The sequence below is a fragment of the Bos grunniens genome, chromosome 11 (genome assembly GCF_055505025.1).
Source record: "Bos grunniens cultivar Pamir isolate PY7600 chromosome 11, Bosgru_T2T1.0, whole genome shotgun sequence".
Taxonomy (NCBI): Eukaryota; Metazoa; Chordata; class Mammalia; order Artiodactyla; family Bovidae; genus Bos; species Bos grunniens.
The window spans coordinates 21,499,088-21,523,808 of NC_141175.1; the positions used below are offsets into that span (position 1 = coordinate 21,499,088).

General features: G+C 43.3%; 1 protein-coding gene across 6 annotated transcripts in view; it reads left to right on the forward strand.

The window, feature by feature from the left end:
- Positions 1-11,682: 11,682 nt before the first annotated feature.
- The window catches only part of GREB1 (growth regulating estrogen receptor binding 1), a 135,308-nt gene continuing 122,269 nt past the window's right edge, over positions 11,683-24,721 (forward strand). For 5 of the 6 annotated variants that reach the window (XR_015136419.1, XR_015136420.1, XM_086325619.1 and 2 more), the window contains exon 1: positions 11,683-11,845. The gene's annotated coding sequence lies outside the window, so the exon portion shown is untranslated. Of the gene's footprint in view, positions 11,846-12,793; positions 12,927-24,721 lie in introns of those variants that run through there. The other variant, XM_086325623.1, reaches the window with a different exon arrangement.

The following is a 24,721-nucleotide window of genomic DNA, read 5'->3' on the forward strand; positions in this document are numbered from 1 at the left end:
GTGGTTTCCCAATAGACTTAAAAAATTTCTTGAGAGCGAAGATATTCTTTAATCTTTTTATCTCCGGCATCTAGCACAGTTCCTGGCAAATAGTAAGTGCCCCGTAAGTGTTTGCTAGATGAATTACTTTAAATGAAGGATAAGCTAGACAAAGTCTCTAGAAGAGTGGGTTTTATTGCAGGATGGAGAATTTCCCAGAGTAATTAAGAGACACCTTTATCAACCGCAGTCTCTGAGAAGGCAAGCTCTGGAGACCAGAAATGGCTGTTTTTAATGAAAAAGAGACACAATCCAGCATTTGCTCTCTGTTTTGCATTCTGCTAAATGTTCTGTACACATTTCCTTATGTAAATCTTTCATCAAAACTGAAAGATACGTATTTTTCTGCCCAATTTACAGATTAGGAAAATAAAGATTAGCAAGATTTGTAAAAATTACCTGAAGTCCTGGCTAGACAGTGGCAGGATTTGACTTCATAACTGATTGATTTAGTATGGATCCTTGGGAAGATTCTTGAAGGGTGACTAGATTTTCTACAGCCACAGGTGGGGCCAGGGAGTGAGGGTGGGTGAGTCAGGGTTGGGGTGGTCAGCACTGCACTTCAGGCTGAAGGCAGAACAAGAGCACAGCTGTGGAGGGTCGGGGCTGTGACACTGCCCTCCAGACACAATACTGTGACTTGGCTTTACTCAGTATATATATGTATAAAAGGACGGATAGGTGATGACCAGTAGAATAGAATGGCTTGAGAAACATAAGATTTGGGGTTCCACCAGAGATTATATTACCTCTGCAGTCCATGGCTACTCCACAGTGTCTGTGATGGACATATCTGCATATGAGAATTGTAAGAAGAGGAGGGTATATAAAACACGGCCAAGGAGAAATGGTGGGACCAAGGACCATTCCACATTAGTTTTCTGTGTCATAGAAACTTAAGCACAGAAAAAGTTCTTGGGGATGATTTAGTGAAAATTTCTCATCTCACAGGGGAGGGAACCAAGACCAGAGAGGCTAAGTGACTTGCCTAAGATAAAAATAATGGTGTCTATGATTAAAAAATGGGCAGAAGAACCGAACAGACGTTTTTCCAAAGAGGAAATGCAGGTGACCAATAGGCACATGAAAAGAGGTTTAACATACTAATCATCATTGACAAAAATCAAAACCACAATAAGATATAACCTCACATCTGTCAGAATGGTTATCATCAAAAGAGAACACAAGTTAGAAATGTTGGTGAGAATGTGGAGAAATGAGAACCCTCGTACAGTGTTGGTGGGGATATAAATTGGTGTGACCACTGTGGGAAGCAATGTGGAAGTTTTTCAAAAAACTAAAAATAGAACCACCATGTGACCCAGCAATTCCACTCCCAGATATAACCAAAAAGAATGAAAACATTGACTCTCAAAGGTACGAGCCTCCCAGTGTTCATAGCAGCACTGTTTACAATTGCCAAGATGTGGAGGCTGCCTAAGGGTCCATCAATAGATGAATGGATAAAGAAGATGTAGTGTACACACACACACACACACACACACACACACACAGAATGGAATATTACTCAGCCATAAAAAAGGACGAAGTCTTGCCATTTGCAGTAACATGGATGGCTTTACAGGGTATTAAGCTAAGTTAAATAAATTAGACAAAGGCAAATACTGTATGATGTCAGTCATATGTAGAATCTAAAAAATATGACAAACTAGTGACTAAAAAGAAGCAGCAGATTCACAGATATAGAGAGCAAACTAGTGATTACCGGTGGTGAGAGGGAAGGGGGAAAGGGAAAAAAAAGGGTTGCCGGGGGAGGGAGAAGCGTTATTATGGGATGACATGAAATCATGTGCATGAAATTCTGAAAACTCTAAAGCACTCTAGAATTTTAAGAATCTTTTATTCAATAATAACCATAAAAAAGATGATTTCTGGTCTTCTACTTTCCAGATCAGTACCTTTTTTAGGGAGGTGATGCGGTGTCAGGACAAACATGTAGCAGAAGAGGGTTGTTCTAGAGATGGAAGGATGCTGAAAGGGGAGAGGTGGGATGGAAGGAAGCACAGACAGTCCTGGGCTGGAGTGAGTCCTGCAGCCCTCATCAGACTTGCTGGCAAGCATCTTAACCTGTAGGATACTCAGTTTCTGTATTTGTAAACTGAGGGTAAACCTACCTGCAGTTCTGCTGTATTAGAGATAAAGGACGTCCAGTTCCTGCTGCGTTGACTCCATCTTCAATGGTAGTGCAAACTTCCTAATTTCACAGGGGCTGTCTCTAACCAAGTCTCAAAGCTCCCTACTCCAGAGACTAAAAATGGTTCTCAAGTGACATCAAATGGAACAAAGAGCCGGGCGCTGACTCTTTGTTCTGAGGTTTTGTTCAGGACTTGACAAGCCTTCCTGAGAGCTCCCGAGAAGTTGCTGGCCCACGAAAGCTTTCATTGGTCCAGACGCAGGGATTCAGTCTCTCCACTTAGCAACAGTATTTGCCTCCTGCTTCAGAAAAGGAAACAAAAAAGTAAGCCTGCAGTTAAATACACCCACAAGGGCAAATCCCCATGAAAGCCTGTCAAAAAAGAGCTGTGGGAAAGATGAGCTATAGCTCTACGCCTGGATGAACTCCAATGAGGATGCCACAAAGGGGAGGGAGGGTGGGCACGCAGGCTTGTCAGTTCCAGCCCCCCAAGAGTTTCAGCTCTTCCCTCCTCCTAACTCCCGCTGCCCCACCACTGCCCTCTGTTCCAACACTGTCATTGTTCCAGAACTATTTTAACTGCTTCCTAATTCATCCCCCTGTCCTTCCATCTACAAGGCACTCTATACTATCACTGTCAAATTAAACAGCTGCCTTTTAGGGGGTAGCTGTTGACCTCACATGACAGGAGAAATCTTTCTAAAGTGTGGATCTGATATCATCACTCCTCTGCTTAAAATCAGTGTATGTACTTTGTCTGTATTATGCTCTAGGTTAATATTTTCCTCTGCTGCTGCTGCTGCTAAGTCGCTTCAGCCGCGTCCGACTCTGTGCGACCCCATAGACGGCAGCCCACCAGGCTCCCCCGTCCCTGCGATTCTCCAGGCAAGAACACTGGAGTGGGTTGCCATTTCCTTCTCCAATGAATGAAAGTGAAAAGTGAAAGGGAAGTCGCTCGGTCCTGTCCGACTCTGTTCGACCCCATGGACTATAGCCTACCAGGCTCCTCCTTCCATGGGATTTTCCAGGCAAGAGTACTAGGATGGGGTGCCATTGCCTTCTCCGCTTTTCCTCTGGGCACTGGTCATTTGCCTGCCTGGCTGTCTCCAGCATCACACTTTTGGAGGGAGGCCAGGGCTGGGTTGTGGGGACTCAGGGGTCCCCACCATCTTATCAGAGCCATTCTATGCATCGTTTTCTCTGGTGCAGTCACATTAATCTTCCTTCAATTCCTCAAAAGCCTCCCCTCACTGCTGAATCTTCTCACATATTGTTTTCTTTGCAAAATCGTTATCCCTTTGATGCTTTCCCTAGCAAGTGTTTCTTCCTTATTTTACACCTTCTTCCCCCCAGAAAGCGTTCCCTGAACCCCTAAATGCTGCTAGCACCCCAGCCTCATCCCCATGTGTTGTCTGACGGGCCCACAATGTGGACTGATGCCCTTAGTAATATTTTACCACCAGCAGGTATATTACATAAATAGCATTTGGAAAAAATGTTATCTTTGCCATGTTGACTTTGAAATGTAAGTACTAAAGCAAAACATGACAACCCGAAATATAGAGGTAGTATTTTGTCTTAAATCTTCAAAGCATACCTTACAATGGATTTTCTTTTAATTTGGTGTTATCAGATTATTGATGAGTTTAGCAAATTTTTCCTTCTACCAAATTTTATGATGAACGATACTAGTGTTCTTTGGTAGGTCTTGAGTATTGTAGATGTACATTAGTTTCATTTGGGGGAAAGAATATTCATTTTATTAATTGTGTTATGAATTGTGCTATTGTAAAAGCCATTTGTATTAATTGTGTTGGAAGGAGAAATACAATCAGTAAACTTGAAACTTTTTGTTTTATTAGGTAGTTACACATCATTTTTATAATGAAAAAGATAAATTACAATACCTTCCCCTAAAAGAAAAGAAAGCTGCCAAATATTAGAGAATAACCACATTGGTTTCAGACTTACGATACCAACAGTTCAAGAACATCATTAGACCTTTGAGAAATTTTACTTGATGAAAATTAAGCAGAAAAAACTTAATTTTTTGAAGAGTTTCATTTGTATGACTCAAAATTCAAAAGGCACCAAAGAGTAAACAAGAATGTCCCATCCATGCCTGTCTCTCAGTAGTAAAGTCCTGTCTTTGAGGTTATTGCACTGGTTTTGTATGGATTCTTGCAGAGATATTTTATGCATAAATAGACATCTATATTTCTTCCCTGACTGTTGTTTGAACACTGGTAAATCATACTATTTCTCAATTTTTTTGAACCTACCAAAATATCTTGCAGACTGTTCCCTAACAGCCCAATGAAAGTTTTCCTTACTCTTTTTTTTTTTTTTTAATGTCTACAGAGTATTATATGTGTGTATGTGCTATAAACCACCCAAGCCTTTCTCTGAGTCCAAACAGTTGGGTTATTTCCAATACTTTCCAACCATAAACACCGAATACAGAACAATGTCCTTCAGCCTTCCTTTCACATAGGTGCGAGTAATCTGAAAGATAAATAGCTAGCAGTGAATGATGAGGCCAGAGGTGATTTTGATAGATAGTTAAATTACCCTGCAAAGAAGCTGAATCAGTTTACCTCCCCTTTAGCAAGAGCTAAGGTGGGAAAATATGACAAATCAATTTTCACTTGGCCTTTAAGAAGCAGCATTGCTTCCTCTGTCTTAATACATTACTTCAACAAGAGCATCATTATCCTTCAGGATAGTAAGAAACTACATCAAGAGGCTATCAACTGCTAGAACACTAATGTTTCTTTGCAGATGCTGTCAAAGTTTTTTCCAGTCATTTTGACTAAAAGGCTGACATGTTGGTGAGATATACATATGAATTTGGGAACACATCCCAATAATTCAGGTCTGTTATACATTGGTCTGCTATAGGGGCTTCCCTGGTGGCTCAGATGATAAAGAATCTGCCTTTACAAATCTGCTATGCAGGAGACCCGGGCTCGATCCCTGGGTCGGGAAGATCCCCTGGAAGAGGGAATGGCTACCCACTCCAGCATTCTTGCCTGGAGAATTCCTTGGTTACACTATTACATTCCTGGAGGATTGAACTCCCAAGAGGAGTTTTTTGGGGGAAAAGAGAATGTGTGTGCTTAGTTGCTCAGTTGTGTCCAACTCCTTGCAACCCCATGGACTATAGCCTGCCAGACTCCTCTGTCCGTGGGGATTCTCCAGGCAAGAATACTGGAGTGGGTAGCCCTGCCCTCCTCCAGGGGATCTTCCCAACCCAGGGACTGAACCCAGGTCTCTTGCATTGCAGGTGGATTCTTTACCATCTGAGCCACCAGGGAAGCCCAGGTTAAATGTGATGGCTATGGTGTTGTTGACATTCTTTGCATTTATTCAGTCTTACATAATTTTGTTCTGTAAATGCCATTTGGGATTATGAAGGGGGTCCTTAAATCTTGTTGCACAATTGGCAGATGGTTTATTTCTATACATTTTCTCAGACAAAGGATCTTCTCCATCAAACTTTTATATAATTTAATCCTTTCTGGTTATGAGGGGCCAGTGTTACATTGCTAGTGTGGCTAGTTGCAGCCAGATTATTAGGGTCCCATGAAAGTTGAACTACTACATTTTATTCCACCTGAATTTTTCTATACAAATTCAATTTAGTTTGTTTGCTGATGTGTTACTGTTAAATGTGTTCAACTCAAAAGTTCACCTCCCATGCACTATTGCTATGATATGAAATATACCGGTTACACCAAATTTGTTCTGCCTTCCCTGTTTCTTTTCCCTTGTTTATCTGATATTTGATACCAGACGATGAGGTGCTGCTGCTGCTAAGTCACTTCAGTCGTGTCCGACTCTGTATGACCCCACAGACGGCAGCCCACAAGGCTCCCCCATCCCTGGGATTCTCCAGGCAAGAACACTGGAGTGGGTTGCCATTTCCTTCTCCAATGAATGAAAGTGAAAAGTGAAAATGAAGTCGCTCAGTCGTGTCCAACTCTTCGTGACCCCATGGACTGCAGCCTACCAGGCTCCTCCATCCATGGGATTTTCCAGGCAAGAGTACTGGAGTGGGGTGCCATTGCCTTCTCCCGATGAGGTGCTAGCTGCCCTATTACAAGCAGGGCTACCCTTTGCTGACATGTAGTGCCTTGACATTCCACCAGGTGGAGCACTTTCACCTTAGGGAGCGCAGTGAGTGAGGTCTCTGAATTTGGGGTGGTCTATGTCCGCCTCACATGCGAGCAAGGTAATGTTCAAAATTCTCCAAGCTAGGCTTCAACAGTATGCGAACCGTGAACTTCCAGATGTTCAATTTGGATTTAGAAAAGGCTGAAGAACCAGAGATCAAATTGCCAACATCCGTTGGATCATTGAAAAAGCAAGAGAGTTCCAGAAAAACATCTACTTCTGCTTTATTGACTACGTCAAAGCCTCTGACTGTGTGGATCACAACAAACTGTGGAAAATTCTGAAAGAGATGGCAATACCAGACTACCTGACCTGCCTCCCGAGATACCTGTATGCAGGTCAAGAAGCAACAGTTAGAACCACTCATGGAACAACAGACTGGTTCCAAATTGGGAAATGAGTATGTCAAGGCTGTATGTTGTCACCCTGCTTATTTAACTTATATGCAGAGTATATCATATGAAATGCTGGGCTGGATGAAGCACAAGCTGGAATCAAGATTGCTGGGAGAAGTATCAATAACCTCAGATATGCAGATGACACCACCCTTATGGCAGAAAGCGAAGAAGAACTAAAGAGTCTCCTGATGAAGGTGAAAGAGGAGAGTGAAAAAGCTGGCTTAAAGCTCAACATTCAGAAAACTAAGATCACGGCATAGGGTCCCATCATTTCATGGCAAATAGATGGGGAAACAATGGAAACAGTGACAGACTATTTTCTTGGGGCTCCAAAATCATTGCAGATGGTGACTGTAGCCATGAAATTAAAAGACACTTGCTCCTTGGAAGAAAAACTATGATCAGTCTAGACAGCATATTAAAAAGCAGAGACATTACTTTGCCAACAAAGGTCAGTCTAGTCAAAGCTATCGTTTTTCCAGTAGTCATGTATGGATGTGAGAGTTGGACTATAAAGAAAGCTGAGCACTGAAGAATTGATGCTTTTGAACTGTGGTGTTAGAGAAGACTCTTGAGAGTCCCTTGGACTGCAAGAAGATTCAACCAGTCAATCCTAAAGGAAATCAGTCCTGAATATTCATTGAAAGGACTGATGCTGAAGCTGAAACTCTGATACTTTGTCCATCTGATGGGAAGAACTGACTCGCTGGAAAAGACCCTGATGCTGGGAAAATTGAAGGCAGGAGGATAAGGGGACGACAGAGGATGAGATGGTTGGATGGCATCACTGACTCGATGGACATGAGTTTGAGCAAGCTGTGGGAGTTGGTGATGGACAGGGAAGCCTGGCGTGCTGCAGTCCATGGGGTGCCAAAGAACTAGACACGACTGGGAGACTGAACAACAACAGTAATGTTCCTGGTAAAACAGAGGTGGAGAGTGTGGAATGCAGTTGGAGTCTAAAGTTTCAAATGAGCAAGTGCCACATCTAGGTCTCAGTTGCATCATTGGTCCAGGTAAGTTCAGCATCTCTGGTGTGAACCCCCTGTAGAACCAAGTCAGATCCTACTGTTAGGGGCTGAATTGCATCCCCCATTCCTGCCTTCTTCCAAATTCATACACTGAGGTCCTAAACCCCAGTACTTTAGAATGTGTCCTTGTTTTTAGAATGTGACCAGAGAAGGTTTTTACTGAGACGATCAAACTAAAATAAGGTCGCTAAGGTGGGCCCTAAGCCAATATGATTGGTGTCCTTATAAGAAGGACATCTTGGACACTGACATACCTAGGGGGAAGACAGCCATGGGAGTCAAAGAGAAAGGCCTGGAACAGATCCTTCTCGCACCACCCTCAGAAAGAATCCCACTGACACCTGGATTTTGGGCTTCTAGCCTCCAGAGCTGTAGACCATATATTTCTGTCATTTAAGCCTCTCAGCTTGTAGTATTTTTGTTATGGCAGCTCAAGAAAACCAATATACCCACCCCCCTCACATTTTGGGAGAATTTAAGTGAGCAGAGTTTAAGCATTTAATAGGCTAGAGAAGTATTTGCTCCACAGAAAGTGAGAGCTAACAATGTAAACTGAATTATACTTTACAGATATTTATCAAAAGTGAATAAACTTGATGTACAGAAAGCCATGCCAAAATCCTCTTCATATGGAAACAAGCGGTAAGCTAACTCTATATTGTTTGACACACACAAATGGGAGCTGCTAAAGGCTCCAGCCAGCTCTTACTCTGTGGCATTTTAACTGCACTGCTGTGATGGAGGTGAAAAGAGGAACCTGTGGTTGGGCAAGAAATTAAGGAGATGGTGTATATATTTCTATGTGTGATGCGATAGTTGAATGGCATCACTGACTTAATGGACATGAGTTTGAGTAAGCTCCAGGAGTTGGTGATGGACAGGGAGGCCTGGCATGCTGCTGTCCATGGGATCGCAGAGTCAGACACGACTGAGCGACTGAACTGAACTGAACTAAGATAAGCAAATATACATATCTATGAAAACCCATGAGAGAATGCATTTGGGTCTGGGTGTAGTTGTGTGAAAATATGTGTATGTTAGAAAGAAAAAGTAGAGAAGAGTTGAATTTGCAAGAAACAGATATGGGAGTAAGGAGAATGTATGTGCTAAGGGGAGAGATGTTTGTGGGGCAAGTGTGTGTGTAAGAGAGAGAAGAGAGAGAGGAAGAAAGAGAAATCTTTAGCGTTGGTGGAAAGAAACATATGCGAGAGACGTATGTATGTGGAGAAGAGCCACGTGCATATTTGAAGCGTGTGCGCTACGTGCGTTTAAGGAAGCAGATATGTTTGTAAGGAATACATGTGTGCAGCACGCACAGACATATAAAGGGGACATACGTGTGAGTATGTGTATGTGAGAGGGAGAGAAGACTGTGTGTGTGATTCTTTAGGATAATGCTGGTGAAACAAAAAATATGCCCAGAAGCCATGTCTAATTGCCTTCCTGACCCCACGGCCTCCACGAACCCTGCTTACCGAATGGGCTCAGAGATTGACAGTGCCTTTGTAAGTCTGAGGTTCGCCACCACAGTTTTTTTAGTTTGGTCCTGTTTTTGTCAACATTTTAAACTAGGTTGAGTCCCCTCATGTAAGAAAATTTCTTGAAATTACTGTTTTCAAGTTTTAGTTCAAGTTCAGTAAAGACAAAATAAGTAGGTCAGGTTCATTTCAGGAAGAAAAAGCTAATTATTTGTATTTGTGTGCTTGTATTTAAATCAACGAACTAGGAGCAGAGGGATGATTCATCAGGCAGGAAAAAAATACACAACAAAAAATAAAACACATTCATTGAGTGTCATTTCTTATCTAATTCTTAATTGATAGGAGTCTTTCCATTTCTAGAATTTATTATAGAGTTAAAAAATAGGATTCAGTGGCTTCCTCAAAGTCATTGTATCAATCAGCTGAGGCATGGGACATCTTCCTAAGAATTTTTCCCTAGCAGGAATCTCATATTCGATTCTTCTGGTGAATCCAATATTTTTGTCTTTATTAAAAATGACTTCCTGGGGACTTCCCTGGCAGTCCAGTGGCTGGAAATTTGCCTTCCAGTGCAGGGGGCGTGGGTTTGATCTCTGGTTATGGAGCTGGCCTCCCGCATGTCTCATGGCCACAAAACCAGAAAACAAACAACAGAGACAGTATTGTAACTAATTCAGTGCAGACTTTAAAAATGGTCCACATCCAAGAAAATCTTTAAAACTGACTTCCTTTTTAATGTTGGTTTTCAAGGAAAGGGATGCATTTTTTGAATGACTTTCACATAATGGTGGTTAGGCAGACAAACTATGGCCCATGGGCCAAATCTGTTCTGCTATCTAGCTTTTTTGTGGGGGAGGGTGTCTTTTTTTACGACCCATGAGGTAAGGATGGTCTTCACATTTTTAAAAGATTATACTTTAAATGGTTGTATAAGTACTTACATAATCAAATAGTGTGAGTTTTGCCTCCTGGCTGGCCTAAAGCCTAAAATATTTCCTTTAACCCTTCAATAAAAGGTTTCCTGACCTTGTTCTGTAGAATTTTATTTGCTTGATAAAATTTAAGCTGTCAAAATGCAAGGGAAAAAAAGTAAGTGTAATGATGATTCGTTTAGCAATTGTACTAAGTAATCTACACCATAGAATCATATTAGTTAAGATTAACACAGTTATTCTACACGTTTTTACTGCAGTGCTTGAAAAACAGTGCATTCCCTAGAAACACAAATGCAGTTGAAAATGTCCATTGCAGTCTTATTTCATTTCTTGCTTGTGTGTGTGTGTGTGTGTGTGTGTGTGGTCAGGTGGTATGTGGCATCTTAGTTTCTCAACCAGGGATTGAACCTGTGGTGCCCTGCAGTAGAAGCATGGAGTCTTAACCACTGAACTGCCAGGGAAGTCCCACAACAATCTTATTTTTAATCATGGAAAACTGATCAACTCAAACATTGATCAACAGAAAAATGTCTATACAAGCCAAGCCATTCACTCAATGGAACACTATCCAGCAGTTAAAATGAATAGCCTAGGGTTATATGTATGATGGGCTTCCTAGGTGGTGCAGGGGTCAGGAGTCCACCTGTCAAGTAGAAGGTGTGGGGTTTGATCCCTGCGTGGGGAAAATCCGCTGGAGGAGGGCATGGCAACCCACTCCAGTATTCTTGCCTGGGAAATCCCATGGACAGAAGCACCTGGTGGGCTACAGTGCACAGGGCTGCAAAGAGTTGGACACACCTTAGTGACTGAACAACAACATTTGTATGACGAGATGGCTCTTAAGCATAACATTGAGTGAAACAGCATAAAACAAACTGACTGGGTTACATAAGGAAATGCAGAACATAACACACAGAAAGCTGTAAGACTGGTAAACATGTTCTATTTGGACACGTGTATATGTAGTAGTAACATGAACACATACATATGTAGTAATGGTGTGAAAACACTGATGAGATGTTTTAAACGGGTGCTGGGGGTGTTAATTTGGGAGAGAACCGGGATCAGGGAGGGCTGTCCAGGGGCTTTAACTGTATTGTGATATTTATTTCTTAGGAGAAAATCTGAATTAAGTACGGCAAGAGGTTAGGGTTAGCTGGTTCTTGGGCACACAGGCAGGGGCTGACAAACTTACTTTCTCTAGTGTGCCTCTGAAATATTTTATAATAAGAAAAGTGATGGTACCGCCAACCAGAGGACAGGAAATCTACAGAGATTAAGGCAGTATTTTTACCCAGAACCTGTTGAATGCTGGCACTGGCTGGGGGCCAGACCCTCATTCCCTCATGTAATGATTCAGCTCAGTGAACTGTGGCTATCTTCCCCATCCTCAAGGACAGTGTCAGACTGGCCCAAGGCCACGGTGCGAGTCGTGGGGGTGAGTGCCCTTGAGGTTTCAGGGCTGGTCTTTGACTCTACCTCTGTGCCAGGCACGCAGGTTCCTGAAATCACAGGGGCCCCTCTTTTGGCTTAAAAAGATAAATCTGGAGTTTTCCTCCTGTCCTGTGCTCATCCCTCGGGCTACATCAGCACCAGTCTCCCGAGAGAGGTCTGCAAAGATTTCTTGGAGGTTCGTGGGTTCCTTCTTTCCTTTCATTCATTCTACCCGACCCTGGGGCCAGGCAAGGTTCCACCCGCAAGTGCCTGGCATTTCAGAAGCTTTCTCTTCTGCTGGCCTCAGACAGGTTCCCTGGTGAGAGCCTCCCAGGGTCAGGTGGGCCGCTGGCGGTTGGGGACCGTAGTCCCCCATGCCCTGCTTTGAGCCGTTGGCAGGGAGAAAGGCGCGGGGAGCCGGTACCGCGGGCGCCCAGGATGGCGCCTCGGGCCCCGACCGACGTGGCCCTCCGCCGGGCTCATTCCGGGGGGCCGGGGTCCTTGGTGGGGAGCCTTTGGGAAGCCTGGGCTCCGCTCCTGCAGCCTCCCAGACTTGCCTGGTCGCCTCGCCACTGGGCGCCTGGGTCCCAAGCAACAAAACGATCTGTGTTCTCCCAGGGTTCTCCCAACGTCTGTCCAGGCTCTCGCCCCTACTCAGCCTTCGGGGGCCGGAGAGGCTCCCAGCGTGGCCCCGCGGGACGGTGGGCGGTGTGCTGGGGGCGGAACGGGGAAGCTGCCGGAGGACTCCCCGGGGGAGATCGGAGAAGAAAGCCGGGGGCGCCCCCTAGTCCGCTGCCGGGCCCGGCAGGTGGGAGGTCGCTTCGGCGAGGAGGGCGCAGGGGTAGAGCGAGGGGACCCGGCCTGGGCCGGGGGCGCCGCGTCCTCGGCTGGGCGAGGACCCGGATCGGCGGGCGGGCGCCGGTTCTCGAACCTCCGGCCCTAACCTCCTCCCCTCGCCCGACGCCTCCCCGCTGCATCCCCCACGCCGCCCTCGCCGCTACCCTTGCCCAGCGGGGTCCCGGGGGCGGCCGAGCCCACCGCCGGCCCTCCTCCGCTGTCGGCTGGAAGACCTGGAGAAGCGGACTCCGGGGGCGGCGGGGGGTCAGGGGTCAGTCCCGGGCGCTGGCAGCGGTCCGCAGATCCGGGCTTTGCCGCGCGCCCCCCGGCCGGCCGAGCCCGGGAGCTGGGGAGTGAGCGCGCGGGCGGCTGGGCCGGCCCTCCGACGGCGGCGGGCGCACCGGAGCCGGTCCGCGGCGGCGCGAGGACAAAGGGCCGCGGTAAGAGCTGCCGCGCGCCGTCCCCGGGGCGAGCGGGGGGACCGCTGGCCGCCCAGCGCCCCGGGGAAGAGCCGGCGAGGGTACGGGTGGGTGGACCGGGGCACTTTTCCTGCCCCGATCGCCGGAAGGCTGCGGAAGTGTCGGGGTTCAGCCCCGAGGTCGCGTGGGGATGTGGATGCGTGCGCGTGTATGAGTGTGTGTGTGTGTGTGAGAGAGAGAGGGGTCGGCCAGGGTTAGAGTTGGATGGACTTGGAGCGCGCGCTGAGCGCGCGGCACAAGGTCCCCGCTCGGTAGGTGAGAGCTGATAAAAATGACACTGATGGTGGTGGTCACTATTTTGAGGATGTGCACGCGTGCATGCATGCGTGTCCACGCCTCTGTGTTTGGAGAAGCTGGGGCCGGAGGTGCCGGCTCTAACTTCCCGGCACTTGGGACGCGGCAGAAAATGGGGCTTCTTTCCAAAACCGCCCTGGGACCTTCCTGGAGGGGCTCCGACCCTTGGAAAGGCTGGTTCCGAAGAGGCGAGAGCTTAGTCGCTGGATTCCAGTTTGGGGTCTTGGGAACAAAGGCTGCTTCCCTGAAGTCCAAGAAGGGGTGTGTGTGTGTGTGTGTGTGTGTGTGTGTGTGGCCGCCAAGGCGCCAGGCGGGGTGGAGGCGATGGTCATTCATGGAGAAGGATGTTGGGCCATTTTGCTGTCAAAGCCTCTTTGATCCCTGGTCTTGAAGACCAGCAAAAAAGAGGGACTACTTAATTTGGGTACTGAAGCTTTGTTTAATAAACTTTGCTTATAAGGGTAAGTGTTACTCAGGACTTGGAAGATTTCTTTAGTATCTCTTTTAAACCATGTGCAAATTTGATTTGTTAAAAACTTTTATTCCTAGTGAGAGCATTTTAACACTGCTGTGTTAGATCTGGGGGAAGGGTAGAGGTCTGGGAGGGTTCTGACCTTCATCTGACATAAACCAGTTGTTTTAATGTCACCTGGTTTGCAGCATTTTGTAGGAAAACGTTATTGGAAGTTTTAAAGGCCAATTAGACTCCTACCCCTGACTTAGAATGTCTTAAATCTCTGGGCAGATTTGAAGAATTCCTTATATCCAATCTGTTGCTTCTAGAGCACTGTTTTGGGTTTGCTCAGAAAAGTTTGTTTCTAGAAAATGAAAACCAAATTAAAAATGTGAGACAATTAAATGAAACACAGGTGAGGAGCTGTTTCTAGGAGACTTTTCATACTGAAATCTGGTTGATTTAAAGTTTGCATTTGCGGTCTGTGACATTTTCCATCACCCACAGCAGTGGATGAGGTGGGCTGCTGTTCATTCTGGAACAAGTTTTTTGTTGTTGTTGTTGATGTTTTTAAAGGAAGTGTAGTTGATTTACAATATTATGTAAGTTTCAGGTGTACAATATAGTGATTCATAATTTTAAAGGTTATACTCCATTTATAGTCATTATAAAGTATCGCACAATATATCCTTGTGGCTTTTTTTATACCTAAGAGTTTGTACCTCTTCATCCCTTTCGCTTCACCCGTCCCTCATCACTCTCCCCACTGGTAACCACTGGTTTGTTCTCAGTGTCTGTGAAGCTGCCTCTTGTTTGTTATATTCACTAGTTTGTTGTAGTTTTTACAGTTCATGTATAAGTGATGTTATACAGTATCTGTCTTTGACTTATTTCAGTAGCGTAATACCCTCCAGGTCCTTCTGTGTCACGCCAATGGCAATATTTCATTCTTTTTATGGCTGAGTAATACTCTACATCTTCTGTATCTGTTCGTCTATTGACAGACACTTAGGTTGCTTCCATGTCTTGGCTGTTGTAAATAATGCTGCTATGAATATTGGGTACCTGTAGCTTTTAGAATTAGTGTTTTTTTTTTTGGAAGAAGTATTCTTTAAAGGGTAAGAAGTAAGTTCAGGCTGAAATTGAAATTCCATTTTAGCCTTTTTTGTTATTGCTTAACAAATGGCTTATCTGTGGTTTAAGTTGTTTTTAGCTAATGAAAAGAGCCACTTGCACCAATGCCTCTAATCTTTTACTGGGTGGGTAATTTGAAGCTACACTCTAATATCTGTATTTTTGCCTTGTCATTTTTGATAGGAGAGTTTATATCTAGAGTCTATCTAAAGATTTCCATGCTTAGTATGAAGTTGATGACTTGTTCATTTAGTAAGCGATTGGCTGAACTGTTATGGTGTTACAGATACTCAGTGTGCTACTACCATTTTAATTGACATTAGAAACCCCATTTTAAGAAAATTGTGTCTAGTTTGTGGATTCAAAATTTGAATTAGTTGGCAATTCCAGAATGTTCAGAGGCAATCTCAAAGTAGAGCTAATTAGTGATGAAAATATTCAGAATGAAAAGATGACAGACTATAGTTTAAAGAGAGAGGCAGGCTCCCCGCACCCTGCTCCATGCCCAAGCATAGTCCTCAACGATTGAATGGGACCAGGATATTTAAACAAAGAATGTGGTATGGATGCTTCATGTTTTAAGTGGAGAAAGGGAGCTTGCTTTTAGTAACCCACATTTCCCTGTCCAGCATGCTTCACTGGTTCTGTTCTGTTTCCCCTAGGAAGCCTCTAGGGCTTTTGTGGGGGTAACTGACTATTAGGGTTGGCTGAGGGTAATGCATAGAACCCTGGCCTGGCCATTCCAAAGAGTCCATGGACTTTGAAACCCTTCAAAAGATTCCGGTTAATCTTTGCAGTTTGTACACTGCTTAATGGGCACACTTATCTTTTAGGTTTAGTTTCTGAGTATACAGCTAAATTATAGTACTTTAGCTAATTACCCTTAAAAAAAAAAGTACAATGAGGAAGACTATTGTAGAAGTTATATTTGTGATATAAAATTGAAAAACCTGCAGAAGACTTAAAAAAAAGAAAAAAGTTGGAAATCTACGATCCAGATATAATTACTGCTAATTCTTTTGTGTGTTTTTTCTAGTCTTAAAATTAAGTTCTGTATGCTTCTGAACATTGGCCAAGATTATGTATATATATTTATCCACATAAGAGAATACAAAATTGTAATTTAAAATAACATCAATGAAATAATAAGTGTAATCCGTGCCATTTTGTCATTATTATGAATATGGCTTCCCTGGTGGCTCAGTTGGTAAAGTGTCTGTCTGCAATGCGGGAGACCTGGGTTCAGTCCCTGGATCAGGAAGATCCCCTGGAGGAGGAAATGGCTACCCACTCCAGTATTCTTGCCTGGAGAATGCCATGGACAGAGGAACCTGGTGGCTATAGTCCATGGGGGTCACAAAGAGTTGGACACGATTGAGTGACTAACACTTTTGCTTTTCATTATGAATATACTTATTATTTCATTGATATTGTCATTTTAAATTACAATTTTGTATTCTTTTGTGTGGATAAATTATATATTATCTAGCAGACTCTTGGGCTTTTCCTTTTATGTGTGTTTTTGATGTTCTTTCCATCTTGATAAAACATAATTGACTGATGGTAATATATATTTCTGAAACTTGACTGCCTGTGTGTGTGTGTGTGCGCGCGCACACGCGTGCTCTGTGCACATGCTCTGTTGGATCCTTAGAAAATGGGGAAAAAGTTTAACTTCAAGGATATATAGTGGGAAAGGATGCAGTTTTGCCTTAGTCTTCTCACTCTCTTACTCCCTCTTAATTATCTTTTATGCCATTTATTTGTCTCTGTAACACAATAATTTTCTTTATCCCACCAAATTATGGACTTGAGGATAGCAATTTGTGTCTTCATTTTGTTTGACTCCCTCTAGTGGTCAGCCAAGGCCTGGCATGTCACAAATGTTCAAAATAGCCTTTGCGGGGAGTATATTTCAGGGCCTTTGTGGGAACCGAAGTCCTCTTAAAGATGTGCAATGACAAATCTTGATCCAACTGACTCCTGTTACCTTTTTATTGTGGAAAAACTTCAAATGTCTATGAAAGTAGAAAGGTTGTCTAATGAACTTCTGTGTGATCTCACCCAGTTCTACAATTGTGAACACTTTGTCAATTTTGTTTTTTCTGTCTCCTCCCTCCCCACACTGCAACCCTCCTGAATTACCTTGAAGTAAATCCAAGACATTACAGCATTTCATACCCCAGTTCTCCAATTGTAGTTGCTGGACCAGCAGCTTTGGCATCACCAGAGAATGTGTATAAAATGCAGATTCTCAGGCTCCACACTCAGTGCTACTCAGAAGCTCTGGGAGGGGGGAGATTGGCCAGAAATCTGAGGTTTAGCAAGCCTTCCAGATGATTCTGATGAACAGCCATGCTTGAGAACCACGGATCTATGAAGGTAGCCAAGAGATCTGTTATATAAGCTCTAAAAACCAGAAACAAATACTGCCCTCCCCCCGCCCCTATGCACACACAGAAGCAAAAACCTGCTGGAAATTGTGCATTTACCCATCACTGAGTTTGATAACTCAGTCCTATGTCAGTTTCTCCCCGTTGTGCAGAGTGATCTTAACTGTGGGATGACTGTGAGATCTTTTGTTGATCAGGAACTCTGATTGATAGTTACAGTTCTTGACTCAAAAAGATTTGGAAAGGAAATTATCAGATAAAATTTTCTGAACTGAGGTATATGTAGGCAATTTTCATTTCAAAAAATAAGAAAAGGTTGAAAACCACTTCGTGGGACACACCAGATTTGCAATTCCATATTCCTTTGTTTGATGTCTTATCTCCCCTGTGGCACATGGCAGTTGCTGTGAAGGATCAAGTCTGCCTTGCTCACCATCCTGCTCCAGCACCCAGCACCCAGCACCCAGCACCCAGCACAATGGCTGGCCCACGGTATGTGCTCAGTAAATATTTGAGGAATGAATGAGCTTTGTTCTTTAGGAACTTGCAGAGCTTTGCACAGAGCCAAGCCTAATACTGGTAGAAACAATTGGAGAACTATTAAGGGTTCTATTTTGAGGTCTTGACTACAGTGTAGGAGGAGAATTTGAGCCACAAGGTCAGTTAGTTTTGAATCTGTCAAATGAAAGTATTTATTATATTCTTAGCAATGTCTTCTGGAGAGATGTATAAAGGGCAACACAAGAGAAGAGTAAAACAAGGAGCTCATGCATAGATGAGTATTTCATTGGTTGGTAACTACGTTGCATTCCAGTGCTTTCAGGCACAAGAATTAGCTGAATAATATTAAATAATAATCGTTATAGCCACTACAATCCTTGGGCATCTACCAGGTAAAAAGTACTTTAAGGAAATTACCTAAATATCTGTTCCTTGATATGAACTAATTGGTACATTTTGAAATTTTGTATTTTAACAAAACAAATTAAAAACCCATTGATGTCTTCATTTGTAAAAATTAAAAACAAGGTTAGAAAGTTGTTTCCAAAATTTTTAAATCTGTTGGCATTGGTGGTCTATAAAGGCAACAGGTGTTTCAGCAACAAAATCCCATCAGTTATTTAACACATAGGCTTTCCTCATGGCTCAGTGGTAAAGAACCCACCTGCCAATGCAGGAAACATGAGTTTGATCCCTGGGTTGGGAAGATCTCCTAGAGAAGGAAATGGCAACCCACTCCAGTATTCTTGCCTGGGAAATCCATGGACAGAGGAGCCTGGTGCGCTACAGTCCATGGGGTCGCAAAAGGGAGTAGGAGATAACTTCGCAAATAAATGACAACAACAACATTTAATATATAAATATTTATCGAGTTGATATTTTGTGCCAAGTACTGGTCTAAGTGCTGAAGATACAGTAGTGAACAAAAGAGGCGATTCCTGCCCTGATGGAACTTACATTTTAGTTCCAATATTTCCTTCTTGCACTGCCCTGTAGTAGCTTGGGCTGTCATAACAAAATACCATAAACTGAGTGGCTTAAACAGCAGAAATTTATTTCTCACAATGCTGGTGGCTAGAAATTCAAGATCAAAATTCTGCTTGATTTGGTTTCTGGTGAAAGCTTTCTTCCTGGCTTGTAGGTGGTCAACTTCTTGCTGTGTTCTCACATGGTCATTCTTCCCATCCTCTTCAAGGGTGGAGAGAGAGTCCTCTGCTGTCTTTTCTAATAAGGACACTAACCTTATTGATCAGGACCCCACCCTTATGACCTCACTTCACCTTAATCACCTCCTTTTAGGCTCTTCAAATTCAGCCACACTGAGAGGCAGGGCTTTCATATATGAATTTTAGGGGGACATAAGTTTTCAGTCTAGGGCACACTCCCAAGATTACCCCCTCAGGTGAGCTCAGTTTTGGAGCCTGCAGCTTTAGGGTTGGTTTGCAGTTGCACACAGGGTCTCCCAGCCCTGGTTTGGAGTGCTTAGAGGAGGAGTGGGACTCTCAGTCCGTAGCAGGTGGGGCGGGAACACATAGAGGTGACTCTGTTGTTGTCAGTGATTTTTTTTGTGCCTGGCACAGACTGTGTATACCTGTGTGCAGCCCAGGGCAGGGTACTTACCTGTAGATGTTTGTGGGTTGTTGGTAAGTAGTTTTGGACTGGAAACAGCACACAAAAATTGCTAAGTCCTTCAGAAAGCAAGCACTCCTGGATTGGAACTATCTAACGAATTCCCTGCCACACTAAGAAGATTTCCCACTGTTATTCATACATTTCTTAAAGGTACTGGTTTATTTTAATGTTGAAGGCACACATACAGACCATCTTTTACAAAGGGTTCTGATTCATGGCCTCTGCTTCTGGCCTGAGAAACGAGTCTGTGCCTCTGCTTCCCACTTGACATTCTTGTCTTCTGTTAGACTTGAATGTGACTCAGTTTGGGAGTAACATATCAGGAGACCCGTCTGGGCCTTCAATTTACTAGGACTTCTTTGCTCTGTAGAATCTATCATTTCTATGTTTTAGATTGAGAAGCTACTACAAAACTGGTCAGTTGCAAAAGTGGGACCAGATCCTCAAACTCTATCTCCTAGGTGGCGAGGGGCGATCTGTGCGCGTTTCTGTGCATTTCTCTTCACCCACATTCACTCTGAAAGTGATTCTGCAGATGGCCATCCTGTTGCATTTCTTTTGCAGTTTTGACACCGAAAGGTGATCCTGTGTATCCGGGATTAGAAACTAGAAAATGGAAGCCCAAAGAGTGACCCCGGGAATGGATTTGAGTAGCTAATTGTGGCACCTCTCATAAAATTTAAAACTTAAATACCTTTTAGTTACTCAAAGACATTGAGATAACAGAAACAGGGCCCAGCAAAGTTCGTGACCCTCATTCTGTGCTCCACTGAGTTCGGTTGCATTACCACATTGGAAGAGTTTCACAGGAGTTTTATGTGGCTCTTCTGGCCGGGTTCTAGGTTGGGCTGGTAGTGCCCATGAGGTGTAGTATTGTCATTCTCATTTTATATGTGGGAAAACCAAGTCCAGAAGCTTGGTTCAGGAACTTGATCCAGGTCATAGAGAGATAAGATGCTGTGACAAGGTTGATCACACATCTATCTGACCACAAAGCTATACAACTGTGAAGCCAGGTCTTAGCACCAAAAGAAGAGAAATGTTTTGTTCATTCTGTCATCTGTTTCAAGTTAATTTCTACTTGGACTTTTTTCATTTGTCTATCATTCAGTCTCCCTTTCTCGGCCCCGGGGCTGGTCAGAGGAACACCCATATTTCAGGATAAACATTCTGCCTTTTTCCTTTCTAGCACCTCCCTTGTTTCTTTCTGAGAACTTGCATTTTTTCATAGGCTTCTGTGGGGGTCCAAAAAAAATTCTTTATTTGGCCTTTTCTTTTACTAAGATTTTTGTTGGTTTTGTCTAGATAATTAGGCATTATGATTTCTGTAGCTTCCATAAACCATAATGGAAAAGAAATGAAAAAGAAAGTGTAGATGTCTAACTGAGTCACCTTGCTATACAGCGGAAATTAACACTGTTAATTAAATATACTTGAATAAAATAAATGTAAAAAGATAATTCATTCCTTTTTATTAGTGAGTTGTACTCCAAGCTCTGAACATAACCACAGTGTAACCATTAACCTGTTAAAGGATATCCAAATTGTTTCTGGTTTGGGGCTATTATGAGTAAAGCTGGTACTGATATTTGTGCACAAGGTTTTGTGTAAACATAAGTTTTAATTTCTGTGGGACAAATATCCAAGAGTGCAATGACTAGTTCTTATGCTAGTTACAGGTTTAATTTTATAAGAAACTGCACAACAGTTTTCTAGAATAGCTGTACAATTTCCCACCAGCAATGTGTAAATATCTAGTTTCTCTGTGCCCTTGGCAACACTTGGTATTGTCACTTTTTATTTTAGACTTCTGATGGTTGTATATTGATATCTTATTATGGGTTTAATTTGTATTTTCCTATTGGCTAATGATGCTGAACATGTTTTCATGACTTACATGCTTTCTATTTATTCTCTTTGGTAAAATGTCTCTTTATGTCTTTTGCCCATTTCCTAACTGGATTTTTAAAACTATTCAGTTAGGGAGTTAAAAAATGTGACAGGTGCTAGTCTTTTGTTGGATATGTGGTTTGCAAATACTTTCTTCTATTCTGTAGCTTATCTTTTGATTTTCTCCACAGGATCTTATGCAGAACAAAAACTTTTAAATTCTGATGAAGTCCAGTGTATCAACTTATCATTTGAAGGATTGTGCTCTTAGTTTCAAATATAAAAACTTTTTGCCTAGACCTGGATCATGAAGATTTTAAACTGTTTTCTTGCCTTTTTTTTTCACTATAAATTTTATAGTTTTGTTTTATGTGTAGGTCTGTGATCCAGTCTGAGCTGATTTTGGTATAGAAGTTAACGTTTAGGTTAAGATGCACTTCTTTGCCTCTGATATCTAATTATTCCAGTGCCACTTGTTGAAAAGGCTGTCTTCCATTGAATTGCTTTTGCATTAATTTCTTCTCAGAATTGGTGCTTTTTATTATCAGGCAAATATATTGGGCCACGTAAGTGCCTATGATTTGTACAATAAATTTGAGCTGCTCCTGTTGCTAATTACAGTCAGGAGATCCATAAGGAGGGTGCAGCTCAGGGACCCTGGGAGTGAGGACTTGATGGCAGTTGGGGGGAATAAGAGTCAGGCCAGGGAGCTCTGGGTGGGAGACTGAGTTCCTCTGAGGTTTTGTTGCTGCCGTGCAGCTGGGCAGCTTCCTCTTCCAGGCAGGGGTGGTGACACTGGGTGTTCTGGGTCAGGCTGGGGCAGGCTGACCTGCGGGTGGAGATGACCTTCTGGAAGGCTTGGGCATGACCGGGTTAGGTTCCCACTTGGTCTCTTCCGTCAGTCACAGCCCCGCCTGAGCTCCGGTGATCTCAGCTGTCCGCTCCTGTGAGGTTTCCCCCACCCAATCCCCGTGACGTGTGACCTCCAGCAGCTGTTTCAAAACTGGTGTCCAGAACACACAGAACTCCAGAGCAATCTTGTTTGGGCTTACCTTGAAAAAAACTGTGATTATTTTTAAATGTTTCCATAGTACACATGTCTTCATTGGAGAAAGAGTAGAAAGCACAGTTCAACAAAATGTATCTGTAATCTCCATACCCTGAGGTATGTAAACCCCAAATTCTTAATTTTGGAAGAAAGTTTTTTGTTTTTTATTTTTGCTTGTTTGTTTTTAGCTTGTTTCTTTCACCAGCTGGACCATCAAGACACAAAGCTGGTTTGGAAAAAAAAAAAAGGAAAGAAAAAAAGAAAGTGTCTTCTCTTGGGTTGAATGTGGAGAGAGGTTCTGACACTGCAGGTCACGCTGCCGCTGAGGCCCCATGTGTGGGGGAGCAGAGGTCAGCCCTGGGATACACAGCCGCTCCGAAGGGTGGGAGACCCCGAGGCCGGTGGGGCCAGTGCTGCCAGAGCATTCTTTTGTTTCCCCTGCTCAGCTGTCCAGGATCCTGGCTGAGGACATCAAAGACGTGGCTAAACACTGTTATCTGGCCCTGTCATCTGCCCTGACTCTGGAAGGGGCCTTCCCACAGGGAATCCTGCAGAGCAGAGCCTGTGGCTTGTATCCCACCATTAATTCCAGGCAAGAGCGGATCAATAGTATTTGCATTAGCCGCATACATACCTCCCCACTCTGTTTTGTTCTGAGAAAGATTTATTTATTTACTTACACGATTAAAAGATTATACATTTTATTCACATTTCAAACGTTACTGGTGTAAATTGCTGGAAACTTATTAAACAAAAATACAAAACCTAAAAACGATAGTTCCTCTACCTAGACACAGAGGCATTATCCATGTTTTGGAAAGTTCTTGTCTTTTTCATGTTTATATGCAATAGGAATTTAATAAAAGATGCTATCAGCCTGTGACTACAATTTCCCTGGAAGTGTGGTTAGAGTTTGTCAACCATGTCATTGCTGTAAACATTCAACTGCACAAAATTTGTATCTGCAGAGTATTTGATCACATCTGCAGAGTATGTAAATCACTTTTACATAATTTCTTTACACTTCAGAACTGTTGCTTAAAAAAAAAATCAAGTTGGTATCGTTGCCTTTTCTGCTTAGCGAACAGTTCTTATTGTAGAAACTAAAAGGTTGTATATAAAATTGCCTGCTTTCGCTCATGGGAACTTCCGAAGTAGATTGTTACGGTATTAGTTAAAATGGTTCTGGCAGCTTGAAATAAGGGAACCACTGAGACTGACTCAGTTTTGCTGAGCAAATAATGGGTACTTGATATCTTTACAGCAGGGAATGGATCCTGGTCAGACTTCTGAGCACGTGGGCACCTCTGTGGGAGAAGGGTGATGAGGGGCCAGTAGGTCGGTTGCCAACCTATTTTTCTAGGCCAACTTTTGGCTAAGAAACAGAGAAAGGGTAGAGAGTCCTGGCAAGCTAGTTTGATTTCAGTGTTAGCCTGAGATGTAAGAAATGTTAACAGATCATGAGATACCATTTACTCCACGTTATCATCTGTGATGTGAGTTGGCCGTGATGCAGGGCTCAGGTTTGCGGTCCTATCTTGAGTCACACGCTGTGCCAGGCTCTGTCTTTGTCTTGACCACCCTGCTTGTCATGCTTATTTGCCTGTGGCTTCCCTGCATGGATTGACCAGTTTTTGAAGGCAGGAACCCAGGCTCTATCACTCGGGCACCCGCGGGATCCCAGTGGAGTGCTGCAGCCTCCTGGCCAATGAACACGTTCAGCCCCATTAATTCAGTGGTATGCCCTAAGACTCTGCAGTTTATTCACTTCGGTCCTAAGCTCTTTTGAGTAAATTGCCATTGTAGTTGGGATATGAGAGGCAAGAGTGTGTGACTGAGAGGGGGAAGTCTTATTTCCACAATGGGATTCTTTCCAGAATGGGATGTGAAGTATTGTAGACAGGTCTCCTAAGGTGCTGTAACCCAGTTGATTACTAAGAGAAGGTGCTTTTTAGATTCTATATTATACTGTACTTTTACTAAAGGAAAAGATCATTTTGAGTTGTGTCCAATCACAAACACCTGTGAAGTACTTGCTTCCTGTCAGGTGTGCTTTATCTTGTTTTCAGGAATCAAACTGTTAGGGTTCCCTTTTTATTATGTTTGGGCAGAACTGATTTTTTTAAAAAATTAGAGCCTGATTTTCCTCTCAAGTTTATAGAACCAGGACAACTTGGCGCCTTGCTCAGTTCATCTGTATGTTCCTTTTTTAGTCTATCTGAATAAAGGCAATGATGAAAAATAGGATGAAAATATTTACTGGCCACAAACATTTTATCAGGTTCTTCATCTGGGCCTCCATCTACATGATGCATCGTTTCATCTGTAGCACTTTGTATAATGAAGGCTCATAGGGGGTTGAAGGAGTGTAAAATTGGATGCTTTTAATGAGCCCACAGAGGTTAAGTTT